The sequence below is a fragment of the Pagrus major genome, chromosome 22 (genome assembly GCF_040436345.1).
Source record: "Pagrus major chromosome 22, Pma_NU_1.0".
Classification (NCBI taxonomy): domain Eukaryota; kingdom Metazoa; phylum Chordata; class Actinopteri; order Spariformes; family Sparidae; genus Pagrus; species Pagrus major.
The window spans coordinates 9,879,722-9,903,108 of NC_133236.1; the positions used below are offsets into that span (position 1 = coordinate 9,879,722).

Consider the following 23,387-nt stretch of genomic DNA (forward strand, 5'->3'; position numbering starts at 1 on the left):
CAAAGGGGTCCAAATGCCTTCAAATAATAACCAGGTGGCTAAACTGTGTAAGTTTTGATCTGAGCGATTTTCTCATTAATTGCTTATTAGTATGAGAGACTGAACACAAAAGTTCCTTCTGTGCTTGAACACATCGATGAGCAACACATCGTACTACGCCTTGGTCACGTCAGGTACATTTTTCATGTCTTACCCTTCCTCATCTTCTTTCTCTCCATGTTCCTCCCCATCCTCCCTCCATTCTCACCTGTCCTCTCATCTTCTTCCCATGCCCTCACCTCTTCTCTCATCTGCCCATCTCTCCACCCACATCACTTCTTCCCCTCTGTTATTCTGCACCGCCTCCCCCTTCTCTTCTCTGCTATCCCTTCATTTATTTTTACCTCCTCGTCTTTCCTTCCTCCTCTCCTCTCCCTCTGTGTGAAGTGGTTGCTGTTTGTTTGAAGTCGGGGCTTATTGAGCTCAGGTCTGGAGAGAGCAGCGCTATGTCAATACTACACACACACTCACACACACACACACACACATACGCACACTGACACAAACACATTCTCCTCTTTCTCCCTCTCTTCTCCCCTCAACACTGTCTCTCTCTCTCTCTCACACACACACACACACACACACACACACACACACACACACACACACACGCTGCTCAGTCATCAATTAAGGGTGTGTATAGATCTCTCCCTGCAGCAGCGGTGCTTGTTTGGTTTCTACATTGTTTTCTGTTCCAGCTCATACATCTCTGTCTATGACACACACACACACAAACACACACAACCACCTAAACACACAGACACACTAGCATACAGCTACACGATTAGTCTTTTTCACCACAGAGCAGGATGTTTTTTTAAGAAACTCTGGAACCTTTCCTAGATTTTGACTGCAGGAGTGGAGTTCTAGTTTTGGGCCGTAAAAAGTTTCTGATCCCAATAAATCGCCACTTCTGAGGTAAAACTAACTGATGTCACAAGATCAATCAGAGTTAAGTCTGCAGTATTGAAAAAAATTATCTGTACATAGTCGTTACTTTGCAGTTTCGATCTCTGCATGTCTCCTTTCCATCAGTTTAAACATAACACAGTGTAAGTGTAATATATATATATATATATATATTTTTTTTTTTTTTTTTTTTTCATCTGAAATTTGTCTAATTTGTCCAATGTTCACAGCTGGCCCAGTCACCAGAACAAAATGTCCAGACCAAACCACCAGATGCATACAAATTTGTACATGTCGTATGCATCATATGTACATTTCAACAATACATTTCATAACACGTTCACAATGAATTTACAAAAGCTGATGGGACTGCTGCCAAACCAGAGACCATTGTACGAGATTGCATTTCAACATTTGTAAGTGTGAAACCACTGGATATTTTCAACAAGAAATGGTGACATTTTCCAGCCATGTTCATTGCGACGGAACCAGATATTTTAGGCCACATGATGTTTTCCTAACCCTAACCAAGTGGTTTTTGTGCCTAAACCTAACCAGATCACATTAGTGCAGTGTTGTCGAGACATAAAATTGACAAACCAAAGCTAAAGAAATGGAAAGTTGAAACATGAAGAAATGAATTGTATTAAACCAATACATGCACGCAGCATTTTATTTTCACATTTTCAGTGTAGAGCTTAAATGATGAATAGAACAGAAATTGTTAACAGATACAACATTAAACCTCTATTACTATTTTGATGGTTGATCTATAATTTGAGCATTTTTAAAAAGAAACAAAAATCCCCAAATAATTGAGTGCAGCCCTATTTCAATGTTTATCTTTCCGCCTCTGAATGTCTCCAATCCACCTTCCATTCAAACATCGCAGTCACGGAACAGGAAATTACAAAGATTGACATGTTGACATGATGCCTCTTTGTTATTGTCTCGTCAGATGCAAAATTACAATCCATGCCAATGCTTTTTAATTTGTTATCAGACTGATTTGTCTAAGCGTCACAGATGAGTTTAATTCCCGACAGTCCTGGGAAATAACGAGTGCAAACGCAAATAAGCATCCTGAAAAATCACACACACACAAACACACATACTCATATCATATCTCAAAACACAGACACAGAGCTCTCCACTGAACCTTAAATCTACCAGCGATGCAATGAATCATGGGAGCACAGGGACATGAGTGGAGTTGGCCTGACACCTATTAGGTGGTATTGCAGTATGTGTGTTTGTTTGTGTGTGTGTTTGTGTGTGTGCGTGTGTGTGTACATTTGCATTTATATCTGAAAGAAGGATGAGGTCATTGGTTGAAAAAGCACTCGTCTTCCCATAGAAAGCACAGGAATGTTTTTGATATTGACCCAAGTCACATCCTGTATATAGTTTTTTGGTAAAATCTGAAAAGGAAGAAATTCATAAAAATATGTATTTTTTTTCCTCTGAAATGTACCTTAATTGTTGTGTTTATACAAGCCCCTTTTCACTCCCAATGTGTTAAAAACTGCAGCCTGGTCAGTGGTCCAACAATTTAAAGTTTGATGCCATAGTTACCCCTATAGAACCCCTGTAGCGCAGTAGTATAAAAACCTAAACCTAACCGAGTAGCTCTTGTGCCTAAACCTAATCGAGTAGTTTTTGTGCCTAAACCTAACCAAGTCATTTTTGTGCCTAAACCTAACCCAGTAGCGTTTATGCTTTATCCTAACTAGCTAGTTTTGTGCCAAAACTGACATCAGAGGGGTAGGTAGAGCTTCATAGTTTGGCCACTGACCAAACTGCTGTATTTGACAAGTTGGGTGTGACAACGTGTTGGTCCTCACACACACACACACACACACACACACACACTTATCATGTGATTATATTATACTATTATGGATAGCCTTAATTGAAAGAAAAGCACACAAAAAACCTAAACCTTCCCACACCAGGAGAGTTGCAGTCCAGCTGTAAGTGCTGTTAAGCAAGGCACTGAATCAGTACCAGCTCCAAGTAGTAGCTGGAGCTTGACCTCTGACCTCCGACCCCCCCTGTGGAGGCGGCAGAGCAGAGACAAGGCACAATTTCCCCACAGGGATTGAGACAGGATCACATCGCATATTCATGGTACAGCGAAGAGTCGGGGATAAAAGCATCCACCATAAAGCATATGGAGAGTGTGAGAGAGCAGTGCAGAGAAGGGTAAGTAATAGAGAGAATGAAAGAATATGTTTGTAGGTGTTTACATCTCGAATTCTCCTTGAATTTAAAGTATTTTTCTTCGCAGCTCTGCAAAGCTTCCTGTCTCTGTTCAACTGAGCTCAAAACTGTAGAGAAAAACAACCAAGGCTGCTCAGTTGTGTGTGTGTGTTTGTGCGTGTGTGTCTGTGTGTGTGCATGTTTGTGTGTGTGTGTGTGTGTGTGTGTTTCTGCATGTATATGTATGAGGTGACAGATGGGATGTAATTTAAACGTTACCTTGTACAGATTTTACTATTCACACAAACACACACACACACGAGACGTCTCAGAATGAAAACTGATACAAAAACTACACGCTGAAATATGATTATAAACTACTGATGTACTGTAAGTTGAAAAAGAAAATCGTGTCGTCTGTACTCCTGAAATAACAACACTGAAATATTGTCAGTAACTCTGTAAAAGACTGTTATTGCCATTAATTAAGTATTTATAATGCATACTATTACTATATTTACTATATTACTGGATGTATCATTAGTTTCTGTTACCTAATAATATTTTTTCGGGGGCAACATATATCTCCAAAATTTTCACCACCAATATCAGCTTCACCACCACCCAGAGCTCATTTTTGCCTGATGGCCCCCTAGCAGGTCAAACTGATATTTCTGGCAAGAGGCAATTTTATAAACAGGATAATCCACTCTGAGGTGAGCAGATGTTGAAAACAACCACAAATAATGCAAAGTGCAAATAGCCTCTGCAATGTGCATGATTTTTTGATAACCACTCAGCTCTCGGCTTGATTCTAAATCGAAATGAGTTTTCAATTTTCTGCTTATGAAAAGTAGGATCAGCAATTCTCAGAGTATTTTTATTCTCTACACCCTGGCCCTCTTTCGTGCATCCGAAGAAAAAAAACATTTCAAAGACAACACAGCTAGCTTACTGTTAGCCTGCAGCTGCACTACCAGACACCTGTGTGCATGAAGATGATCAACCGACTGGTACCAGAAGTAAGTCTGACAAAGTTAAAGAAGTTGGGTTTCATTTTGTTTCTGGATTGATTTGTTTCGGAAAAGGGTCAACTCTGGACAAATTTGAGAAACCAAAATTTGTGACAAACTAAATGTCTATCTTGTTTATTGTTGAAAACCCTGATGGGTGGTATTTTTTTGTTGAACTGTGGAATCTTTATTTTCAGTACATACTAACCCTTACCTGCAACAAGCCACCAGGACAAAGTCAAGCATAGTGTAAATTACCTTTTAAATTAAGAATGGGCACCAATGATATGTTGATTATACAAATCCAGATGGGATAGTCTAGCCATCTGTGTTTAGAAAGAAATATTTAAAATAAAAAATCTAATCAAATCAAATCAAATCAAATCGCGACCTTAAACTCAAAGTCAAATCAGATTGGAGACTCTATTCAGTATTCAGGAAAGAAAGTTAAAGATTGTTAAAGATTTGGTAAGTAATAAATCCAATAATGACACATCTAGGCCTTTTGGGTAAAATTAGGATATAATGCCAACTGCAGGTCAAAGCACCAGTCCACATTGACTACCTTTAAAATTAAAAACAAACAAAAAACGCTTTAGAGGCAGCTTTGCTTTCAAAGCTCAGCTCTTTGTGGCTTCATAAAAGAATTGAGTTTTCCTCTTTGTTGTGTTGCAGTAATGCAACTGGTCGATCACAGCCATCCATGAAACAAAATCTTTTTTAAATTCAAGCAATTCATGCTTTGACTTGCATTTTTTAGCACTTTGTGCACATAGAAGGAATGTGGGCAGAAATCCTGTGTTGGAATTGAAGACAGAATACAAATACTTACACTCATCCACCAGCCCCCATAATTATGCACCTTCCTTGTTCTATATGAACATCACATCACTTTCTGCGTTGCGGGTGAATGTAATCAATATTTTGGTCTCTGTGTTCAAAGCTGGTTAACATCTGTTAATGCAAAACACTGTTGCATACACCACTTTTTTTTTGCTCCTTTAACAAAATAACACCACATCAACAATTCAGGTGCTGTTGTTGCCATTGGATATCACTGCTCTCTCTCCCCTTCTCGCTCGCTCTCTAATCCATACATACATCCCGGTGGACCGACTGGGAAACTGTTTATCCAATCACAGCTGTTCAAAATTCCTCACCTTCTCCCACGAAACCTACCTTCACTGGTGAATATAAATGCCTAGGACTGTGTGTGTGTTGTGGTGGGGGATGCTTAGCAAACACTGCAGAGCAAGCAGTCTGGAAGCAGAGCAATAATTTACCCTCTGCAAAAGCCATGAATAAAAACAAACCTAAGAGAAGCGACAAAATACAAAATGTGGTCATTCTTTTCTTCTATATCTCTGTCTCCTCCTCTCTCTTGCTCTTACTTTCCCTCTCTCTCTTTTTTTCTCTCTCTCCCTCTCTCTCTCTCTCTCTCTCACACACACACACACACACACACACACACACACACACACACAAAAACCCAGACACACATCCTCTCACCCTCTCTTTCACTTTTGCTTTGCATCGAGCCTCCCTCAAAGAAAATATATTTTCGAAATTTCAACCAAGGTAACACGGAGAAATGAAATTAATATCACGTTGAAACAGCAGTGACACACACACACACACACACACACACACATATACACACAGTGCACCTGTTTGACACGGTTATCAAACAGCGAACAGGAGAAGTAATAAAAACTAATAAGTACGCCCTCTCTGTGAAAACACACTCTCACACACACTAAAGAATGTATTCACAACAACACACACACACACACACACAGAATCATTATTAAATGGCTTGACAGCAGCTTTCTGTGTTTGTGTGTGTGTGTGTGTGTGTGTGTGTGTGTGTGTGTGTGTGTGTGTGTGTTGGAGGTGTGTGTAGAGTTTAGAGCTTTCAATCTAATCCCCTTCTTTATTGGCCACAAGCAGCAGGGCCAGTTGGGTAATACACAATATTGTTTGTGTGTGTGTGCGTGCGTGTGTGTGTGTGAGAGAGAGAGAGAGTGCGTGTGTGTGTGTGTGTGTGTGTGTGCATGTGTGTGTGTCTTTGTTGCCGAGGAAGAAGTGAAAGATTTGAGTTTTCAGAGGGGAGTTGAGCAGGAGGAGGAAGAAGAGGAGGAGGAGGAAGGAGAAGATAGAGGAGCGCTCGTTTAAATCCTCCTGGTAATATTGCTTTCTTCACGCTCTTGGCAGGGAGATTAACTGCTAATGGAGAGGATATATCTGCTATTAGCCCCAACAACAATAGCAACTACAACACAGACAGCAAGGAAGTGCGATGGTGTTGATGGCATCTACAGCAACAGCAATCAATACAGAAATAACACACTCTGTTTTCTGGGTTAGGGAAGCTGACGGCTTTGGAACAACATGAGTTTGGAATAAGCGTCAGTTATTCAGAGATTACAAGAGGCAGAGCTGCAGACGTGACAACTAGACTTAAGTCCCAAAGACTGAGACGATCGTCTTCAGGCTTCTCTTTCATCTAGGTAGATGAAAAACGTGGACGTTCACACACTCTGACACTCGATACCACACTTAAAGACAAAAACAAGTGGTGACCTGGTAAATACCAAAACAATAAACACAAATGCAGTAACAACGTGTCCTAACTGAATGCAAGATGAGCAAGCGTCAGCAAAAACTCTATTCGATTGCACTCCACAACAGGGGGCAGGTTTTGAGCTGAACTTTTGAAAGACACTCTGTTTCCTTTTTTTTCCAGTTGCTCACGTAGAAAGTGCGTTGCATCATGGACAAAAAACAGTGGATTAATGAAGATGAAATGTAATGAAGAGTTATCTATACATCACCTCAACATTTAATAACAAAAACCTAAATAAGGTGGCAGTTGGCTGGACATCTCCAGGGAGCTTGATTTTTTTTTGGTTAAAACAAAAAAAATCTACCTGCTTGCTGTTGGCTATATTGTATATTATATTGTCATTTCCAGTAAAGAAACATCTAAATATCACAAAATAATATGTAGAGTATATTATCTTTTAAGAAAGTAGAAAATTAGAAAAATAGCAAATACTCAGCCACATTTTTACTGGAGTAGTCTGATCTCAAGCACACAGCTGAGAGGTTCGTAGCTTGTTTAAGTTCAGTGTGGACAGAGAGTCCAATATTGTGCATGCAACACGAGTTAGGGTGTAGTAGGGTGCTCGTTTGCCGTTAGGACATGGTGTCAGACGAAAGCTTGGCAGGATTGCACAGCCATACACCGTGATTATTAAAATTATGCTCCCCATGAGGAAAGACTTGGTCTCAAATAAATATATATTTATCTCAGTGCCAACATGATATGAGGTTGGTACAGATAGCTCAACCATAGGTCTTATTTAATTGAAGTTACCATATCTATCAGTTATTAAGACATTTTAGTCACTATAGTATACCAAAAGCTATCAGCAAGCAAGTAGTGAGGGAAATTGAAGGTGTGCTCATTTTCAATTCAATAAAATTGCTGATCTGGGAGTTTGTGTACGACCTATTTGATCTGACTACTAGTATCCTTTTCCTGGTAGACTGTGGTTTCTCTAAACCTTAGCAAGGAAGTCTGAGAGAAAAATGTGTTTTGTTGGAAGATGGTCAAAAATCGAAATAAAAAAATTATTTAGTCAACACATCAAAGCAGTGGGTGATCTTATTATGTTAGATTGCAATCGATCTTGATTTGTAGAGATTGTGGTATCTAATGTCCTCTTACTGCTGTTTCCAAACTTCACATTGTTGAGCAGATGTGCGTTATCAGAACAAACCAATAGAGTGGGCTATGCTGATTTGAAGAATTACTTCCTGTGGTGACGTATTGTAAATATTGCAATGTGAGTTATGGCTAGCAGCATGGTGGATGAGAAGCATGAATGCAATATTGTGTTTTAATGGTGCAAATGGAGAAGCTCAGGGTATTTCAAGTCTGACTATATTCCATAGAATATTTCCAAATTGAGAAAAAGGATTGAAATCTAGGTAATGGATTGCGATTGTGATTAAATAAATAGTAAATATTGGGCAATCTCATGACTGGTTCTTGGGTGGCCGACTCATTTTAGAATCAATTTTTGATTCAAACTGATCCTCGATTTCGTTCTGTCATCATCAAGCTATTAAGATTCAGAAAATTGATTTTTGACATTTGTGAATCGATTCTTAATTGTCACAGCTAAGAATCGAGATTCTTATGTGATTCAATACCCTTACTTTGTGGCATATCAACCTCATTGGGTACAAATGGTTCTACTAGCATCTGTGCTCTGGCAGAAAGATCCACTACATCCAGGTCTTCCATATGCCCTGCTTATCAGCACTGTGAATCAAAGTGGGATAACCATGAAAAGACACAGCTGAAGGCTTGAACTCAGTAAGTTAGAGAATCGTGGGGAGTTGTCCTCTGCTAAGTGACTCTTTATGTTCCACCTCAGTACTTAAGCCCACCATGCAGTTGTGTAGCATTGTAGTATTGATATTAGTTTGAGCTAACACGGAGGCAGTGACAGGAGAAGCTGGCTGTAACTGGCACTGAGCAGAGAAATGACACATTGGGCACAAATGACTGGCGACAGCGAAAACAGCTTGTACTCTGTCTGCTTTAAACCAGTTCATTTGCTCCCTGTCGCCTCACTGTTGTTGTCCTTGTGTCTGTGTGCATGTTTGTGTGTGTTTGTGTGTGTGTTGTCTCTTTTTCCTTTAAGTCTCTCTCTTCCCTCAACCTCTCGATATGTTTTCATTTTTTGTCTCTTATCCATTTTTTTCTTCTTTCTCCTTTTCATTCTCATCTTGCATCACACTCTCCTTTTGTACAGCCACTCCTGTTCTTTGTCTCCTTTACTCTCTCTCAATCTCATATTCTTTTTCTCTCTTCTTTTCTATCCTCCTTTCTGTCTATGTTTTTCAATATCCTGCTCTCAGTTTTTCCATTGGTTCTCCCCCCTCTCCCTCTCTGTTATCTTTCTCCCTCACTCTCTTTATCCTCACTTTACCCTCCACTCTCTATAAACTAGATTGATGGCTTAATCCTACATGCATCAAGGTGAGAATTACAATTTTTGCACCAGCACGCGCGCGCGCGCGCACACACACACACACACACACACACACACACACAAATGGCAGTAGACAGTGACAGCCCTATTCACATACTCACTCCCTTTGCCTCCCACACGCACATTATCCTTTCCTCTCTTTGACTATGTTGGCATTCACAAAAGCAACCAGGTTACTGGCAGGAATCAGGTTTAAGGCAGGAGGGGGCGTTGAAATGGAACTGGCCAATAACCAAATATATTCCCTAAGACACTAATATTGTAGGTGTAGCAGCGTTATTTACACCATGGCCTCAAAGATTACTTGTTACTACTTGTTAATACTCTGCTTGAACTCATACAAAAGTCAAAGATGCTCAATCAGGACATATTCTGCATCAAGCGATCGAGCTAGCTGTCAAAACATGGTATTTCCTGTTTCATTAGCATCTTCCTCAAACCTCTCCTGATAGCTCAAACCTGACACTTCGAACCTCTCAACTCATTAGAGGGGAATTCCCATAATTAAACCTGGGCCTTACATTTACATATTTTGGTGTTTAAATGACCAAAATTTGGAACTTGTCCAGCAGATCGCCTCAGCAGGCAGCCATTGCATGGCTACAATGACTGCAATGTAATCCTCTTGAGGCCACTACAAGCGTTAAAGTAACATCCACTAAAAGTGCTTGTTTTGCCACTGACAGGTTGAGGTTGTAATTCTCAGTGTCTGACAACATTACGGAAACGACTACTACAGATATTGGGCTTTTTGGTAAAAATTAAGATCCGTTTCGTAACCACAAACAAAAGTTTCACACAGAATTCTCGCTCTGAAATCTCACATGAGATGAGCTGTTACAGTTGTTGCCTCCTTTTCGTTGTTGAATCAGCTAAATGACCATGACTTTGGAATTCTTGCTGGCCTTGGGATGATCTCCAAACTCCTCTCCCAACTCTGACTCACGTTTCCACCTTCGTCTTCCTGCAACAACTCTTGTAAAATTGTCAGGTAGACCAGTCAGTAACACTAGCAACTTTTTGTGACATATGTCTTTTGAATGTTCATGACTTATGCACAAGTGATAATGTGGTATTCAGAAAAACTTTTTCTAGACCCCTGATTCAAAACAGTTGGAACGCTGTGTAAAACATCAACAAAACAGAATGTGATCATTTGGCACAGTTGCTTATGAGCAGGTACACTGCCTTCACTAGAATCACTTTTATTGAATACCATGCTTTGCTCATCCAACCTTGGAAAAAATACCTACCTGATGAAGGTTTGATGACCAAAACATGGTGTGAAAATATGGTATTAAAAACTTCAGTTTGAACCACAATAAGCTGTCCTTTGGATGTCTGTAATACAAGTTGAAGGTGTGTCTAAAATGACTTTCATTTTGAATCACCTGGACACCAATAGTATTAAAAACTTTTATTCTGGCCCCGTATAGATGTCTTTTGAACATTCAACAAAGACGTGGAATTAGCATCTTGTGGATATTATTTGCTCTTTATTGAAAATACCGAACTGAGAAGGCCGGCGCTGACCCTGAATCTGAAATAAACAATCGCCGGTGTTTAAATTCATTCACCGACCAGACCGGTCAAAAATGTATCCAGTGTAAACTGCCCACATTGACTGTTGTTTCTGTGTCAAAAGACCTTATTTTCTGTTTCAGTATTTTAATTCAAACAGAGAACATAAATGATCAGTTTCAGTCTGCTGAATCAAGTTGTAGTGTGTCAGCTTGAAATTGCAAATCATTACAAATTCATCTGTAATATTTTTGCATAATTTTTTGGAACCTATACTCTGTCAACAGTTTAAATGCAATTCTAAACGTATGACCAAGGTATATTAAATTGCAGGTATCCGTAGCAACAGTTTCTCCACTGGGTTACTGCACTTTAAGATGAGTTTTGGATTTATTTATTTTTTTCGATACAAGGTTGAACCACTACATATAATCATCTTTTCTTTCATCGAACTGTACAACCGCCACAGAGTTACCTCACCTGTCTGAAGACTTAATCTTACACATGTGCTCTGTTAAAGCCCTGCTAGAAACCTATTTAAGTGTCTCCAATACCCAGAAATCAGGTTTCTTCAGCAGCTGTGTTAACCTGGTTCTTCTTCATCCTTAAACCCGCTTTTTGAAAATCTGGTCACTGTGGAAATGTGGCAGTGAGCTGGTTACTAAAACTCATGGTAACATATTCTTTATCCCTCTTTCAAACACACACACACTAGTGTAAAGGCATGTGTGGTGTAGCGTGACAGAGCAGTGCATGTCTTGTCACTGACAGCTCATTTCCAGTGAATGCTTGTCAATTACAAAATCAAAATGTGTGTGTGTGTGTGTGTAGCCCAAGGTGAGACACACACTCACAAAGCAGCACACAAAGTGATGAACTCATATGACACGGATACCAATATAATATAAATGAAATATGCATGAATGTCATGTCAACACACGTACAGCTGTGATTTATTGACACTGGATGAGGCCGTCCTAAAGCTACACTTATCAGCTGCTTTCAGTCCTTTCATGCCTGTTTATCTGTGTGTGTGTGTGTGTGTGTGTGTGTGTGTGTGTGTGTGTGTGTGTGTGTGTGTGTGTGTGTGTGTGTGTGTGTACATAAGAGACACACGCACACACAGTATACTTGGATAATTTTGCAGTCAAAGATGCTTGATTATGCCGCATCCTCAACTTTAAAAAATCCCATTTATGCTGATTCTTGCTGTTTTTATTCTGAATCGTCTGAATCATTTATAAAGGAGGAAGGGATGAGCAGGGGGAAAAATGCAAAACACACTTTCTTGTGCTTTTGTGAGGAACGCGCTTCTTAATGCAGGAACGGCACGGTGATTGCAAATTGCCTGTCTGTGTATGATATCAGAGCAACTGTTCATTTAGCTGAATGCCACAGAGGAGCAACACAAGACATCACTGGAGATGGTGTCTAAAACTCCTCACATACGTATCTGTCATCTCCTCAATGAGCGCCTCTCTACCAACACAACATGTAGCTCTACCTGCTGTCTGCTAACCTCAGACTTCTGACCTTCAGACTGCAGGGTGCTTCTGCATAATGCTGCACTCACTGTTCAAAAGCCTAAACAGGGACAAGAGCTGCAAATTCACTTCAGCAAGATGCCTTGAACATCTGTTGCATTTGGTTTCTTATGTAATAATCAGGGATGCGCTGTTTCTGTAATCGGAGTGGGGCTTAAACCCAAAGTGGGATGAGTGAGATTAACCATAAACTGTTAAATAAGCCTTAAATTGATATTGGTTGATCAGAAGTTGCTGTATTTATTACTTTTGACAAAATTAATTACACAAAGCCTCAGAATTGAGCTGATTTAAGATTTTTTTTTTTTTTTTATCACAAGAGTAAGAGAACTAAAGCATAAATATAATTAATTACGTTATCATCCACCAGGGGCGCGGGCGACATTTCCCATTTTTGCCTTAACTCCATTTACCTTTGCTGTGTTTTATCAATACTGAAATATATTTTACAAAAATCTCACAATGTTTTTATCAGGCCCTTGGTGACTGACAGCAAACTTCAGTCAGATTCCTGGTAGTGTTTTAGTTCTTTTGAATTTGGTGTACAACAGCCACAAGAACTGCCTGTAACTAGTCTGTAACCATAATTGTAAGAAAAAGCATACAAAATGACACTGAATGACTACTGAACAGGCAACAAGATAAACTCATAATCAAAAGACTGGATTACTTACACGTTATTATAATATGTGTATTATTAACACAATATCAACATTTCATTGTTTTAATATCAGGGTTTTCATGGATATCATGATATCGCAACACCCCTAGTCAGTGGTGAGTTCAATGAGTACAGATACACATACACTGTGCGTGCCATTGCTCGCTAGCCATACATTATCCGTAAACACTCGTGCAAGTAACGCAATCCCACGCTCAAACAACCACCACTGCTGATTGAAATCTGTCTGATGTGACTCAGGTAAAATGTTTATAGAATAGGCAATGTTTTAAAGTTTTATTCATGCCCCATTTAGTCTCGTTCACTGACTTCCTTCCTCACTCTCTGACTCTCTCCCAGAAGTTATAGCAACAAGCGACCAAATGAAACACACTGTTACCTTGATTAAATTACAGGTTTCTCTGGGTTTGAACATTGTTGAAACATTTGCAATCATAAGTACACAACTTAACAAAATATATCGCAAAGGTCCAGTTGTTTTTTCAACAACAAAGGCAGAATTCTTACATATTATATCGTTCACATTGTGTAAAATTCAGCTATTAAATTATTGAGTCTGGCATGTAACACACTGATGTACTCTGGCTGCCAAAAGAGCAAAACTGGCAGGTGACTTTTGTGATTTATCAGCCCCTGTAGCTGTTGAACCACAGACGGGTTCATTTCCCCAGCGTGTTTCACAAATGAGGCCCCCGGTGCCAGAGGCCAGTCTAGTTAGCCAACCTGTGGGCCCTGCTGTACACAGAGCCTCATATAAAACATTATTATTATTATTCCCTCCCTGGGAGCTGGTTATAGTCGCTCTGAAAACTCATTTCCCTCTCCTCTTGTCCATGTGAATACCTCCTGATAGGGAGAGGGAAGGAGAAAGGAACAATAACTGCATTTCATATGACGGGGAAATGAATAATTTCAACTGCGCGTGTGCCTGCAGTGTGTGTAAATGTGTGTGTAAATGTGTATTGAGGGGTATTGTGTGTGTGTTTGCCTTGTGACATTGTGGAGCGATTGGGCGTTGTGATACACAAGGCGAGCACACAGATTGAAGCATCGATCTTGTTTCCTCGAGAAAGGAGGGAGAGAGAAACTGAGACCAAAACGAAGAAATGGAAGAAGTGATTCAGCTGCAAAGAAAGTTGCAATAAAGATACATGAGTTAAGAGAACTGTCCACGCGGTTGTATATATAAAATTTAAAAAATCCATAAAGTCACCTTGTGTGATTCTCTGTTATTCACACTGACACACACAGGGAAGGAAATATAGAAAAGATATTGGACAGAGTGAGAGATCTTAGTTTTCAACTCTCTGTCAACCAGCCAACTTCAGACTACATGACTTTATTTAAATGTGACTGAGGTCCAGGTTTATATTTATTTCAATTCAACGTATTATAACAAACTAAAAAAATAATAAATAATAAAATCTTTAAATGATCAGCCACTGATAAAGAACACACTCAACAACATAATGATCAATGGGCAAGCAATTCCTTAATAAGCAGAAACATGAAGACAAAATGCAAAATCAAAAATAAAAACTTCAAAACCAGACAAACTGGGGACTGATAAATATTCACACTTACATATTTTTTTCTTCAAAACCTCTATGAATATGTATGTAACACACGGCCCAATCTGTTAAATCTAACACAAGCTGTCAAGTCACAGAAGGTTCTAACTTTGTGTGTTGCACATATGTCTGTGTGTAGACGAAAGGACAAAATCATCAGTATGTACTATATTGTATTGTGATTTTTTTTTATAGTAAATTGTCATGTTCAGAAGAAATACCTCATATTATAGAGCAGCGCAGATCTGAACCTGAAAATGTGCACTAATCCGGCCCAAATATGTCAAGCCCATCAGTCGAATCAGCTCAGCAGGAGGAAAAAAACACCAACAACCAGTTTTTTTAAATAGACGTTTCAATCCCGTCAAACAACTGCCATTAAAACTTTGTCAATTTAGACTGGCAATAAAGATTTTTTGCTTTAATTTATCATTCTGAATGAAAAGTTGATTGCATAATGTAACAACCATAGAATTATGACCCCATCAGTGTTTAAATTGGTTCCCATAAACCTCTTTTTCACTATGCTTTTCAATTCTATTCAAGTCTTCCAACGGGCAGGTAACCTCCCGGGAAAATGAAGGCTGACTGGTGATTCAGCTAGACCGAGGACGTTACATTAAATCTGTGTTATTAAACAATGTTAGCTTATGGGAAGAAGTCTTTTTGGGCCACAGTGTGTCACGTGACAATGTAATTACACAGTTTGGCCAGTACAAAAACCAGCTTCAAAGCCTTGCAAAATTTCTGTCTGCTTTCAAGTTTTCATTATTGACTAAATGAATGAATACATTCATATTTCATCCTGTGTTGTTGGTAGTCGCAACTCTGAGGAAAAGAGAAAGTGATCCAGTTGTCTTTGCATCAGTGGCACCAACGATAATACCACTTGGAAACACTGGAGGGGGGGAGGAAGTTGTTTCCACTTTGAATAAATTCGTATGGAATTTGGAGTCAGTGTCACAGTGATACTTTTTAATGACACCCATTATAGGCACCATTTGGCTGGTTTGATGATTTTGCACAGGTTAAAGTGACCTTGAGGAGCTGTGCATTTATAGAGAGCATAGTCAGCCAGGGTGTGTTTTCAATGTGTCAGGCAGCATTGGCGCCGGTCAGCCACAAATGAAACTTAACTATAAGCTGAGACATATTAAATGTTTTGGTAACAATGTTCTTATTACTTAGGGGCAGAATCTTCACAGTAGTCAGCTGTAATAACTGTAATTATGTGGTATTATATCAGCAGCTCATCTTGCTTTATATCTGATCAAATACCTGCCCTGGGACGGCGGACATTCATCCATTACAGTCAGAGAGAGAGAGAGAGACAGAGAGAGAGAGAGAGGCAGAGAGTCCTTCAGTATTCAACGGACCAACAGATTGTTTCCTCTCATGTTTGGACTTCTGAAGGCAGAAACTCCATAAAGATCCCCTGCCAACCTGCCTGAGGACACAAGCACACTCCAACCAAGCTGCTTCAAAGGATCTCTCAATGTGTGTGTCTGTGTGTGTGTTCTCGCTTTTGTGCGAGAAATACCATTTTTCGTGTGTGCACATGCAGATGAGGGTGTGATCCTGCATAAGTGTTTCTGCGTGTGTGTGTGCGCGCAAACAGGAGTACCATGCCTTGTACAGGAAGTAGTCGTGCTAGGTAAACAGAAGTGCAGGCTAATCCTGTGAGGAATGGGAATTCTGCATTAGCATTTGAATAGCGCACCGTGGCACAAGTACTGCTGACAAAACTAACACACATCCTCCGCCCTGGCTCACACTCACACACAAAAAACACTGCTTATATTCAGAGCTGAAGAGGGAGATTTTTTTATAGCAGTCAGACACATGTAGCTTATACACAGAATCCTTCAGAGGAAAAATAACTACCTGCTGATTGTTTTTTTAACATACTGGAGGGTTTGTGAGCTTCACTTTGCTTCACATCTACACACCTCTGCACATTCTCACCTGCAAGCTGTCCGACACAACCACACGCTGCATTTACATGCACATTAATAATGTGATTATACTGTAATTAGGCCAATAATGAGGGTAAGAGCCCATGTAAACAACATCTGATTACATGCAAGTATGCATAATCGCAGGAACATATGCTGGTGTCTGGATCAAAACCTTGCCTTTCTAAATGTCATTACCTCTGCTAACATGCAAGTATGATTAAGAGTTTTTTCTAGCCTACAGGATAAAGGTCTACAAAGTGATTTGTCCTCTATTTTGACCTTTATCATTAACCTTTTAGAATCTCACAAGTTTTACATGCATTTTCACCACCTGAACCTGTTCCCGTTTGGGGTTTTGGGCCATAGATCCTGCCAGGGTAGCAACTATTATTTTCATCATCGTGAAATCTGCTGATTATTTCCACGATTTATCAAATCATTTTTATTTTACAAATTGTCAAAAAATTGTGGAAATGCTCATGACAATTTCCCAGAGCCCAAAGTGACGTCTTCAAATTGCTTCTTTTGTCCAAACAACAGTCCCAACGCTAAAGATTCCTCATTTACTGTCATACATGACAAAGAAAAGCAGGACATCCTTAGATATGAGAAGCTGAAACCAGCAGATATTTGACCCTTATATTTAAAAAATGACTGTAACAATCAATTGATGATTAAAACAGTTGTCAGTTATTTTCTTTGATCAACTGATCAATGAATCAACTCATTGTTGCAGCTCTCTTGCCCTCCAGAAGTCACCGCCTCAAAGGTGAACTTCATAATGAGCCAAGAACTATCAGGGTTGAGTTTGCAGTGCTGAATGTCAAACAAAAGCCCCACGACTGCAAAAATGTGTGTGCAGCATTCACTCACACAGCAGAAAGCATTGGTAGCCAGCAGTTTCAATATAATGTGTTAAACCTCCAAACTAGTCATAAAGAGCATAAAAAAAATTGTGGAGAATCTTTTTCTGATAAGTTAGGAATCAATAAATTATAAAGAACAAAGAAAATAACTGTCTTGTCTCATTTCATGCAATGTATGGCACCTCGAACAAAGCATTAACTTTTCAGTCGGTTACAGTTTTAGTCCACCGGCGCTTAATGTTCTTTAAAATGCAGTGGAAACAGAACAAAAACAAGAATGCACAACAGGGACTTTTTATTGACTGGAGCTCATTAGTATTATTTGGTCACCCATCAGTCTTGTATGCAGAACATATTAATGCTGTGTTCAGACCAAAAGCGACACAAACTTTTTGTGCGAAATAGATTACATATAAAGTCAATGATAATACACGATTAGACGCAAATGCTAACTTGACACGATTTTTCATGTCATCACTTCAATCGCGAGTTAAAAATACTGAACTTGAGCTAAATTTTCCCGTGACACTGGCGTTGACGTTCACACTGACGCTGCTGATTTCCGGACATTGAACAACAACAATGGAGGATAGGAAAATAATCACTAATCTCGGCCATTTGCGGACACCCAGAGCTGTATGATAACACATCTACTCGTACCAAGACAGGACAAATAAGGAGCTGCCGTGGAGGGAAGTGAGTGAGAAGGTCAGGCTACCTGGTAAGTTTTGGAAATACGCAGCACTGCACAGCGTAGCTTTTATTGATCCGAACTCCATTCAGGAAACAAGCATTTTAAAAGTTGTTTGCTTGTCATCTGGCCGACAGACCTGATGAAGCATGAATTCAGGCTTTTTACAAAACAGCATTATGATGTTGTTATTTTGGCGTCCTTCTGATACATTTACTGCAGTCAGATTACAGCGATTCTCTTTGTTTTGGGTTCATACTGATGGGGTTATTTTTATTTGCTTTACTCGCGCAAGTAGATGCAATTAAAAATGGTTAACCCTGCGATCAAACTTGCACGAGTAATGCAATGCGAATATTTTCTTCACGTTTGGATTGAACACGGCACAACACTGCAAACAAGCACTTGTTGTCACTGGTGTGTTAGTACTTGAAACCTACAGTAGATGACATGTTTTTATTGCTGTGAAAACAACCCAAAGGTTGGAGTGGTGCAGGTTGAATAAGGACATACTAAAGCAGATACATGGTGCTGTTCTACACTCTGTGTGTGTACATACACCAAATATTTTAATTATTTTCCATAATTTTACGGTGGCGTTAATGTTTGTACACACAACACTGTCAATAACATGTAAACCAGCTGAAAGTAAGACTCTCCAGAGCAGAAAAAGAGCAAATGTAATGACAATCTCTCCAGCAATCTCCCTAGATGTTTCTGATTACATTTTAGTGTCCATGCAGACCAGGAGGTCTGTAAAATTGTATTGTTTACATCTGCCTGTTCAGGCACAATGGCTGCTATGTTTTAATGCCCTCCTCTGTCACTGCAGGTATTCATCTTCTTCATGCTGTGTTGACATTAAAAGTGTCAAGATATTAGATATTAAAGGGTTAAGTTCAGCTCAGCAGACACACCTTTCATGTTTTTTAGAGACTTTTTGTTCAAATGTGTCTCTGATTAAGACTGTATCAATCCTTGATCCTGTTTTAACTCTTCAAACTATGTTTGAATAATATACCAGTGCAACAGAAGCAGCCCAATTTAGTTTTCTTTTTTTATGATAGGAACAGACTGTGTCCTTGGTAATGATGAAACAAGGCGGCCGCTAGCTGCTGACAGATCCTACAGTTTTACACTGGGTGTGAAAAACTGTAGGATTAAGTTGGCAGCTCTGTTTCTGGCACGGGTGTTAGCCGAGGTGTGTTACAGCATGTGTGCCCTGACTTGAAAATGATACTACCCCCCCCTCTCGCTCGCTTGTAGGCTCACATCTCACAGAACAAGTCAACACACGACAAGACAGTCTTCCTTCTTCTTCTTCTTCTTCTTCTTCTTCTTCTTCTTCTTCTTCTTCTTCTCCTGATCAGCTAAGTGGCTGCAGCTGTTTGTACCCCTTCTACTGAAGTACTTTAATTACATTTCAAATTTCAGATCTGAGGCATTTAGCAGAGGATCTTATCCGGTCAACTTACAATGAGAGCAACGGCAGATTAAGCTTCAATGACTGAATTATCCTCCATTTGAAAAACACCTCCTACTCAAAGAAATTTAAGGCGAGCCTCAAAATTAAGACAAAGTGCAGCTCTTCTTTGAGGATTGTTGATGTCTTATGAGCTTTGTTGACACATAATTATCATATTTTCACTGCCTGGATTCTCTGGTTTCGGCAAGTTATGCTGAGTTTCACCAAAATTGCAAACATCCATCCTTCATCTGAAATTGCTTATGCTCTTCAGGGTCACGAGGGTGCTGGAGCCGATCCCAGCTGACATTGGGCGATGTTGGGGTACACCCTGGATAAGTCACCAGTTCATCACAGGGCTGACATATAGGGACAAACAACCATTTACGATCACATTAACACCTATGGACAATTTAGAGTAACCTAAGTTTTTGAATGTCTTTTGGATTGTGGAAGGGAAGCCTGAGTACCGGGAGAGAACCCATGCTGACACAGGGAGGACATGCAAAATAACTTTTATAACTTTATTGATGATGCACAATCTTCCACGTCCCCATTGCGATGCATCTTAGAGTCAAATTTCCACACGTCCATCATCAGTTAATTTTTGTAATCATTCCAATCCTTAGGTTTATGAATACATACCCACAAGACTAATGACATTCCCATCATTCTCAGCTATACTTTATATTTAGTGTTAATTAGTAAATCACATGCTAATACTCCATATTAAGAGGAACAATAACTGATAAACAGCTTGAGACAAAAATGTCAAAATATTGATACATATTGATTCTGAATATTTAAAAGTTTCAATACCCTTTTCCATAGTATCGATACACAGATACCAGCTGCACTTTCTTGCTTTCTCTTCTTTCCGACGGTGAGGTGACACCGCTGCAGTGTCCACATAATCCTGCCTCCTCCCCTTATTTTTGTCTTGCTTTCTATTGTTTTTGATATTTAATATCATCTTATCTTATCTTCCTTTTTCTAGTAAGAATTCTGAAATGTATGAGTAGACTGCAACATTCACTCTTTTTTTCTCATTATTTTGGAAATTCAAAGGCAGTCAGATCATGCAAACAAAACCAAAGACAACAAAGACAACATCAGAACAGATAGGGATAACATGAGCAAGGCAGAAACACTGAGGGCAGCAGAAAAGTCCGCTACATAATAGGTGTAACCACTACAGGGGAGTTGCTGTGCAGGCAGCCGATGGGGCCAGGTGTAGTAGCCTTTAGTGGAGGGGACACTTAAAACAGACAAATAACTACATAGCCTACTCAACCACAGTAGAAGCCAAGAAATCAAGGAGAAATGCTGAAATAAACACAGTCTGATCAACTCAACAACATAAGGCAGGCATGACGCTCCGCTTCTGAAACGCTCCCGGCTGGATATGAAGTCGCATGGAGAACGGAACAAAACAGCGTCATACACAAAAGGTAACAGAGACGTGCCCAGTGGAATCAAGAGGTTAGAGCTGCTATGTGAAAATAATGTTTTTGTAGATAACAGAATACATGTCATGCACTGTAGACAGATTCATATTTTGTTTTTGTAATGTTTATGTAGTGAGTTGGGTCACAGAGATACTGGTATTGAAATGATGCAGCTTTTTGTATTGTAAACCATTGCAGTCTGATACTAAATGATAAAAAAAAAAATATTGAGATGCATTGAGAATCATCATGCACTGGAATTGTTGACAGCTGAATCATAATTGATTCATGAGGCCACTGAAGATTCAAGCCTCTACCAGATGTTGGTACGAGACGAACAGTTAAGGAATCACCACAGATTCTTTTAAAGCATCTGTAGCTCTAAAGCCACCACAAACTCCTGTTAGATAAACACACGCGTATTTTTGACTGCAGGTGATCTTACAGTAATGTGTGTTCATGCTGTGTACTTAGACCTTTCTAAAAGCTTTCAGTCAATGACTGCTGTGCATTTGCATTTCACATTTTAGTCATTTAACTGATGTTCAGATACAAAACAACTCATGAGAAGAACACCAGAGTGAGTTTCAGTTTCTAGATCAACTGCATTACAAGCAACTGGTAACAAGGAGCTCAGGGAGGTCAGAGGCCACGGCATGCTGATCAATACAAAAAATAATGTTATGATACAAGAACATGCATATATATATTCGAGGAAACTACAAAGAATACAAAGAGCTGATTTTATCAGGTTTTATATGCAGCTCTTTGCAGCTTTTATGTATTTCTGTTGTCTACATAAACACTTGTCACTTCGACACAGACTGCTGAGTCTCGGTGTGTGGTCGAAGAGCTGAATATGCAGCAGCCCTCACACACTTTTATACAGCAGTCTTTCCATTAAAAAACCTTTTGTCATGATGCCTTGGATATATTCATTGAATTAATGCCGTTAAGCACTCTGAACTGGGAAGACTTTTACTTTAGTGCAGAGGGACTCACAAATAAAGAAATAAACTCAGATTCTGTTCTGTAATTAAGTTTCATTATTTAAATAAGTGGCAGCAGAACACGCTGCTGACCTTCATGGGTACTTCACCTTCACTGTGCTGTTAATGTGAAACCTCACACACTAATAATGTCTACAGTTGCAAAGACTGACTTTATGGATTCTTATTATTATCATCCAATATCCCTACAAGAACATATAGTGTCTGTAATGCATTAGACTACTTTACATTTTTATGTCCTCTCATCTCACAGTATTCCGACAGAGAAGTGTCTCTCAAAAATGTATTCTGTTCTGGTATTTCTAGTTCATATGTGTGTGTGCTGGTAGTTCAATAAAACAAGGTAAAATAGGCAGGATCAATACAATTTATCCCACTAGCCACAGTTAACATGCTGCAGGTCTTTTGCATAACAGACATCCTGCGGAGCACACTGGGCGCAGGAACCAAGCCGGGTCGAAAATGAACCTAATTATCTTCAAAGGAGCCACAGCAATCTGATAATGATTTTATATGATTATAAGAGCCGCTATAGTGGATGTGTGGGTATATTATTCTAGGGTATTATAGGAATAGCATGTATAGTATTATCATAGGAAATAAAAAAAATGCAAGTAGAGTATTACATCATTATCTATAGAGCCACTGTGAGCAGGAATATTATAGCTTTAAATAACCTGCGATGGCGGGGAGGTAAAATATCACAGAAAATAAAGCAAATTCTATTTAGTTTACACTGGAAGCTAGGGTGAGAAACACAAGGGAGAAATACCTAAATTCACTCATTTACCTGAATTGAGTTCTTATAGAGTTTGGCACCTTTTGTTATTTAATGTTTGGATTTTGTGACATTTCTTACCTTAACTTCCTCCGTTTCAGAAAGAAATATTGTACTTTTTAATCCACTGAATTAGATTCATATTAAGAATTAATCTTCAAAACATAAAAAAAAAAGTCTGAAATATCTAATCAATTAGTTGCACCAGGACTACAGCAAATGAAGATCATACTTGAACTGATCCTTCTCTTACTATTCTTGTGTGCTTACTGCGGGTGTCATTTACACTTCGATGCTGGGGACATTTCCTCACCACTTTCTGAAAGGGTCAGTTTAGTCCCCATCGCTTTTTAAAAGCAGAATATGTCAGAAATCTTCTCAAAAATAGCGTGCACTAAGAAACACTGTAAAATCTGATAGTTCTCTTACTTTTAAAAAAAAAACCAAGGAAATCAAATACTTCGAAATTACCAAGCAAAGTAGAATATTAAATGTAAGTTGAATAAGCTGAAAAGCCTTAGCAACTCAAAAAAATGATTCCCTACCTTGTAATTTTGAGGTAATGGGTTTCCTCGATTTTTAAAGTAAACTTACTTTTTTTTTTACAGTGTAAATAACAAG

The 23,387-nt window shown here is 39.2% G+C and overlaps 1 protein-coding gene across 1 annotated transcript in view; it reads right to left on the reverse strand.

Moving 5' to 3' along the window:
* Positions 1–23,387, reverse strand: part of galnt14 (UDP-N-acetyl-alpha-D-galactosamine:polypeptide N-acetylgalactosaminyltransferase 14 (GalNAc-T14)) — a 188,229-nt gene that overhangs the window by 163,817 nt on the left and 1,025 nt on the right. The window lies entirely within an intron of this gene.